Genomic DNA, 7,148 nt, shown 5'->3' with positions numbered 1-7,148 from the left:
GGAAGAATAGCAAGGACAAAACTTTTAGTCACTTAATGGAATCAGGGAAGTACAGATAAACTCTCTATTATGCAAACTTTGTAGTTCCACCTGTCCTTTGGTGACTCCATTTTTCCCTGACAATTAAATACCAAAACTTTAATATTTATTTGAAAAATTTTCTCATTACCTGATTTATTAGACTGCATCATTTCTCCATCCCCAAACTTTTTCTTCCCCACACATATACACATAATATGACCTAATGTGGTCCATGATGGTTTGATTCTCCTTCTACGTAAGTTCCCATTCTGGGAATGCAGCCCAAGCATCAAGGCTGGCTACCACAGAATGGAAACAAAGAAATTATGATGATTTATAATCCTAGAAACTCAGAGCGTTCATCAAGAGTTGCCCTAGTCTCCTAGAATTTGCCATGACACCATTGGCAGAATGGAAGATTTAGGAAACCACTGTTTTCAAGATGGACAGTTTTTTAAAAAAGATTTGGGCCTTCTCTCTCTCCTCATGATAGAGGTGGGCTTCCAACGGGGCACTGAGTAGAACAGAGTGGAGAGAGGGGCAGAGGAAAGAGGAGACTCCCCGCTGAGCAGGGAGCCAGATGTGGGGCTTGATCCCAGGACCCCAGGATCATGACCTGAGCAGAAGGCAGATCCTTAACTGACTGAGCCACCCAGGCACCCAAGTTGGGACAATTTTTGTAACTGAGAACTTATCTAAGATGAGTTGGTTATTCTAATGACCCAGATCATCTTAGACCCAAAAACTTAAAAGCCAACGAATAAGAAATTTTCCTTACTTTATATGTTTAAGATCCAAAAACAAGCTCTTTTAGATGGATTAACATGTTTACCATAGTACTTAGAGACCCAAGAAAGAAATGTTTTAAAAAAATGAATTTAAATAAAAATAGTAGTTTTAAACTCTTAAAAGAATTATATTTTAATATTTTCACTATCTGATACTATATATATATATATATCTTTTGAAAAATCCAAGGAAAAGACTGGATAATACATGAACCCTAGCATAATGTCTTGTGCTTGAGTGGCCTACTAAATATATATACGCCATTTTCTCCTAGCACAGGCCATGAAACTAAATCAGGTATTGACTTCTCAGCTGCACTTAATCTGTCAGCCAGCCAACATATCTGATAAATACTGCCTCAGGGTACTAAACAGTACCCATGTCACCCAGTTCTTACCTTGCTTGTGCAGGTTCCCTTGGGAACACTTAAGAAAGTTTGCTTTCCGATATCAAGGGGCGAGGTATCTTTTTAAAGTATTTGCCAACAAAAAATGATAAGTAATATTAAAAAATACTAGGTTTAAGTTCAGAGGACCTTTGTGTCAGAGTGGTCTCTGAGCCTCAGTTTATCAATGTATTAAATGATGAGAGTTCCACCCCCCCACCTAATTTGCAGGATATCAAGCAAAAAGGCTCTAACTTGTGGCCTGTAAATCAGGAGGCTCCTTAAGGACCTCCAGAGAGCTCAGGGTTCCCAGAAGGGGCAGCCTTAGAAACTACCTTGAGAAGGCAATGAGGGAGCATCAAGGCTTTTCTTAAACCACAGCTTCTCTGATTTCATCTATTTTACATAATGAGCCTCTGGGTCAGATCTACTATAAAGAAACTCCTCTACAGCTTAAAAAAAATGTTTTAAAGGCACAACAGTAAATCAATATACAATCATTATTAATTCTGTATCAACTGAAAATTTCATATGATTACAAATAGCAATGAAAACATTAAATTTATGAATCACATCTTTCAGAAATCCAAGCCCTTTTATATGTATCTATCCCCTCCATTCTCATAAAGTCCACTATTAGCGTAAGTGGTATTTATGACTATATCAGGAATGAGAAAATTAAGGCATCCGTCCAAGATTAGTGACAAAGCCAGAAAGTACAGTTTTATTCCCAGTCCTGGTAGCTCCTTTAAAGTCTTGAAATCTAAATATTGTCCTACATACTTAAAATGATTAATTCATATCATTCCTATTCTTCCCCCTTTCACACTCTTAACCTGTCATAAAAAGGAAATTTAGAGAAAGAACTGTTTGGCATTAGATCACTTTCTAAATTTTACAGCAATATATTTAAACACCGGTGAAAACCTTTGGGGTGTCAAATTGCTCCCATGTAATAGATGGTAACAAATTTTTCTTTCTATATTTTTTCCCCATACCCAGAAGAAAAAAAATTACTCAGCTGCTCTGTTCAGTATCTTAAGAGCCTCAATTATGCATTCCAATCTTCCAAGCATTATACATTATTTTCCACTTCTCTGCTCACCAAGTGTTATTCTATTCAGTGCCCAGTTGGAAGGCCACCTCTACCATGAAGATTTCTTCCATCAAAAGTGAACTTCTGTAAGGGCACCATGTGTAACACACTCATTTGCTATTGCATGCTGCCTGTGTTATTTCTTGCCACCTTGGTTTTATAGATGTTGCTTCCCTAAGCATCTCAAATATGCCATTGATCTTTGAATCTCCAGCAATTAAAAGAGGGCCTACACATAATGTACTGACAGTAATAATATGCTAAGTTTTAAATATTTAGTTTTTTCCTACTGCTTTGAATTTATTGCACAACCTTATGAAAAAAATTTAAACAAACACACCCTCTTTCCCACTTCAACAAATACTTTTGTCTTTTTTTTTTTCTATGTATCCTACCAGACTTTGATGAACATTCAACAAATATAGGAACACCTCTTTGGTAAGCACTGAAGAACAAAGTGAACCAAACAGGGATAGCATCAAACCTCATGGAACTTACACTTTGGTGAAGAAAGCAGGAAAAATCAAGAAGCAAATAAAATTACTGGGGTAAGTATTAAGCGTTCTGAAGTAAATACACAGAAGACCGAGGCACTTTCAAACACATTTGTAACACAACTGTAAATACTATGGGAGGTCAGGACAGGCCTCTAAGTAGCCTATAAATTAAGGTGCTAGAGGAGGTGGGGGCGTTTTTGTTCTTGTTTTTGTTTTCATTTTCCATAAGCATACAGTTTGCATAGTTTTAATCTGTGTAGCTTCAAATGTATGTGACTTTCTTTCTTCCTTAACTAACTCTGGTTTTAACTAATGCTGGATTTAAAAAATAAGGTTATAAAAAAATATATATAACTGAACCTATATATGAGCACCTCTAATGCTGATTTGCGGAGAGAAGAAAAAACTCCCGGAGGGAGTTAAGATGGCGGAGGATTAGGGGACCCCTTTTTCAGCTGGTCGCCTGAGTTGAGTTGAATAGGTACCAGACCAGCCTGAACATCCACGGAATCAGCATGAGACACAGGAAGAAACATCTGGATCTCTACAAATGAACATCTCCAGCACTGAGTATTGAGGTATGAAGCGGGGAGCTGTGAAACCACGCACAGCTATCGGAAGATAAACGGAAGGGGGAGGGAGCCACCGCGTTCGGGCGCCGGGAAGCGGTAGCCACCTGCACGGGGGAGCAGGCGGACTCCCGGACCGACACCCAGGAGAGAGCCGACTGAGACAGGGAGCCAGGGACACGCGTGACAAGACCGAAACAGAGCTCCAGTGTGCTCAGTGGAACCAGACTGAGACCGGGAGCTCCGCGAGCTCCGCGAGCTCCGGAGCACGCGGGGGGTGGCTGGTGGCTGGTGGCTGGCGGTGTTAGAAACACAAAGGACAGAGAGGCGCCGGCCCTGGAAATGAGGGCTGGGACGCCAGGTGTGGGGCACACATCCCGGGATGCTGCAGGGTTGAGCAGCACCAACAGAAACAAAGTTAAAGTGGCCAGAACATCAGTGGAGAACGGTCCACGATCCCTCTGTTCTGAGACGGAGGCTGAGATGCGGCCACTGCTGCTCTGACTCTCAGAAGAGGCACAGCAAACTGCCAGGGAAAGCCGCCAGAGAACAAAAGCCTGGAAATACCAGCTCACAGTGTATTCATCCCATGCCCCCTCGCAGGGGACACCGAGACTCAACCCAAACAGGGTTGCCTGATATCGGCACGGCAGGCCCTCCCCCAGAAGGCAGTCTGAAAAATCAAGAAGCCCACATCCCTAAGATCCCTATATAATGAGTGCGCACTGCCTGGGTCCCAGTCAATAATTTGGGCTCTGGACAACCCTGCAACCTCTCCTCATCAGAATGATGAGAAGGAGAAATCCCCCGCAGCAAAGAAAAGACAATGAGTCTGTGGCCTCTGCCACAGAACTAATGGATATAGATATAACCAAATTATCAGAAATGGAATTCAGAGTAGCAATGGTCAAGATGATGTGTAGACTTGAAAAAAGTATTAACAAAAATGTTAATGAGAATATAGAATCTCTAAGGGCAGAAATGAGAGCAAATCTGGCAGATATTAAAAATTCTATGAATCAAACGCAGTCAAAACTAGAGGCTCTGACGGCCAGGGTGAATGAGGCAGAAGAACGTATCAGCAAATTAGAGGATGGGTTAGTAGAAGAGAAAGCAAAATAGAATCTGGGCTCAAAAAAATCTAATCTCAAGAATGTAGGTTACGGGAGATTACTGACTCAATGAAACGTTCCAATGTCAGAATCATCGGCATCCCCTAGGGGGTAGAGAAAAACAGAGGTCTAGAAGAGATATTGGAACCAACTGTAGCTGAAAACTTCCCTAATCTAGCAAAGGAAACAAGCATTCATGTCCAAGAGGCAGAGAGGACCACTCCCAAGCTCAACCATGACACACCTATGCCACGTCACGTCATAGTGCATTTAGCAAATATTAGATCCAAGGATAAGAGTGATACAGAACAGAAAGTCACAGCCAATACAAACAAAGACTTTACTGGCAACATGGCAACATTAAAATCATATCTCTCAGTAATCAGTCTTAATGTAAATGGTTTGAACCATCCCATAAAACGCCACAGGGTTGCAGATTGGATAAAAAGAAATGACCCATCCATTTGCTGTCTACAAGAGACTCATTTCGAACCCAAAGATGCATTCAGACTGAGAGTAAGGGGATGGAGTACCATCTTTCACGCAAATGGACCTCAAAAGAAAGCTGGGGTAGCAATTCTCATATCAGATAAATTGGATTTTAAACTACAGACTATAGTTAGAGATGCAGAAGGGCACTATATTATTCTTAAGGGAAGTATTCAACAAGTGGATATGACAATTATAAATATATATGCCCCCAACAGGGGAGCAGCAAGATACACAAGCCAACTCTTAACCAGAATAAAGAGACATATAGATAAAAATACATTAATAGTAGGGGACCTCAACACTCCACTATCAGAAATAGAACACCCTGGCAAAAACTAAGCAAAGAATCAAAGGCTTTGAATGCCATACTCGACGAGTTGGACCTCATAGATATATATAGAACACTACACCCCAGAACCAAAGAATACTCATTCTATTCTAATGCCCATGGAACATTCTCAAGAATAGACCATGTTCTGGGACACAAAACAGGTCTCAACCGATACCAAAAGATTGAAATTATCCCCTGCATATTCTCAGACCACAACGCTCTGAAATTGGAACTCAACCACAAGGAAAAATTTGGAAGAAACTCAATCACTTGGAGACTAAGAACCTTCCTGTTCAAGAATGATTTGATAAACCAGGAAATCAAAAATCAATTTAAACAATTTATGGAGACCAAGAGAATGAAAACACAATGGTCCAAAACCAATGGGATACTGCTAAGGGGGAAATACATAGCCATCCAACCTTCACTCAAAAGAATAGAAAAATCTAAAATGCAGTTTTTATATTCTCACCTCAAGAAGCTGGAACAGCAACAGAGGGACAGGCCTAATCCACGCACGAGGAAGCAGTTGACCAAGGTTAGAGCAGAAATCAATGAATTAGAAACCAGGAGTACAGTAGAGCAGATCAACAGGACTAGAAGCTGGTTCTTTGAGAGAATCAATAAAATTGACAAACTGCTGGCAAGACTTATCCAAAAGAATAGAGAAAGGACCCAAATTAATAAAATTATGAATGAAAAGGGAGAGATCACAACCAACACCAATGAAATTGTAAAGATTATTAGAAACTTTTATCAACAGCTTTATGCCAATAAATTAAGCAATCTGGAAGAGATGGAGGCCTTCCTGGAAACCTATAAACTACCAAGACTGAAACAGGAAGAAATAGATTTTTTAAACAGGCCAATTAATTATGAAGAGATTGAGTCAGTGATAAACAACCTTCCAGAAAACAAAACTCCAGTCCCGGACAGTTTTCCTGGGGAATTCTACCAAACATTCAATGAAGAAATAATACCTATTCTCCTAAAGCTATTTCAAAAAAATAGAGACAGAAGGAAAGCTACCAAACTCATTCTATGAGGCCAATATTACCTTGATCCCCAAACCAGTCAAAGACCCCATCAAAAAGGAGAATTACAGAAAGATTTCCCTAATGAATATGGGTTCCAAAATCCTCAACAAGATCCTGGCTAATAGAATCCAACAGTACATTAAAAGGATTATCCATCATGACCAAGTGGGATTCATCCCTGGGATGCAAGGGTGGTACAACAATTGCAAATCTATCATTGTTATAGACTTTAACAGAAAGAAAAAAGCCAAAAATCATATGATTCTCTCAATAGATGCAGAAAAAGCGTTTGACAAAATACAGCATCCTTTCCTGAGTAAAACCCTTCAGAGTGTAGGGATAGAGGGTACATTCCTCAATCTCATAAAAACCATCTATGAAAAGCCTACAGCAAATATCATTCTCAATGGGGAAAAGCTGGAAGCCTTTCCCTTAAAATCAGGAACACGACAAGGATGCCCACTCTCGCCACTATTATTCAACATAGTACTAGAAGTCCTTGCGACAGCAATCAGACAACAAAAAGGGGTAAAAGGTATCCAAATTGGCAAAGAAGAAATCAAACTATCTCTCTTTGCAGAAGACATGATACTCTATATGGAAAACCCAAAAGAATCCACGCCCAAACTATTAGAAGTTATAGAGCAATTCAGTAATGTGGCTGGATACAAAATCAATGCTCAGAAATCAGTTGCACGAATAATGAGACTGAAGAAAGAGAAATTAGGGAACCCATCCCATTTACAATAGCACCAAAAACCATACGTTACCTTGGAATTAACTTAACCAGAGATGTAAAGGATCTCTATTCTAGGAACT

This window comes from Ursus maritimus, unplaced genomic scaffold, assembly GCF_017311325.1.
Source record: "Ursus maritimus isolate PB19 unplaced genomic scaffold, ASM1731132v1 scaffold_4, whole genome shotgun sequence".
In the NCBI taxonomy this organism is placed as follows: Eukaryota; Metazoa; Chordata; class Mammalia; order Carnivora; family Ursidae; genus Ursus; species Ursus maritimus.
The sequence above is the reverse complement of the archived record's forward strand: the minus strand, read 5'-3'. Positions refer to the sequence as shown.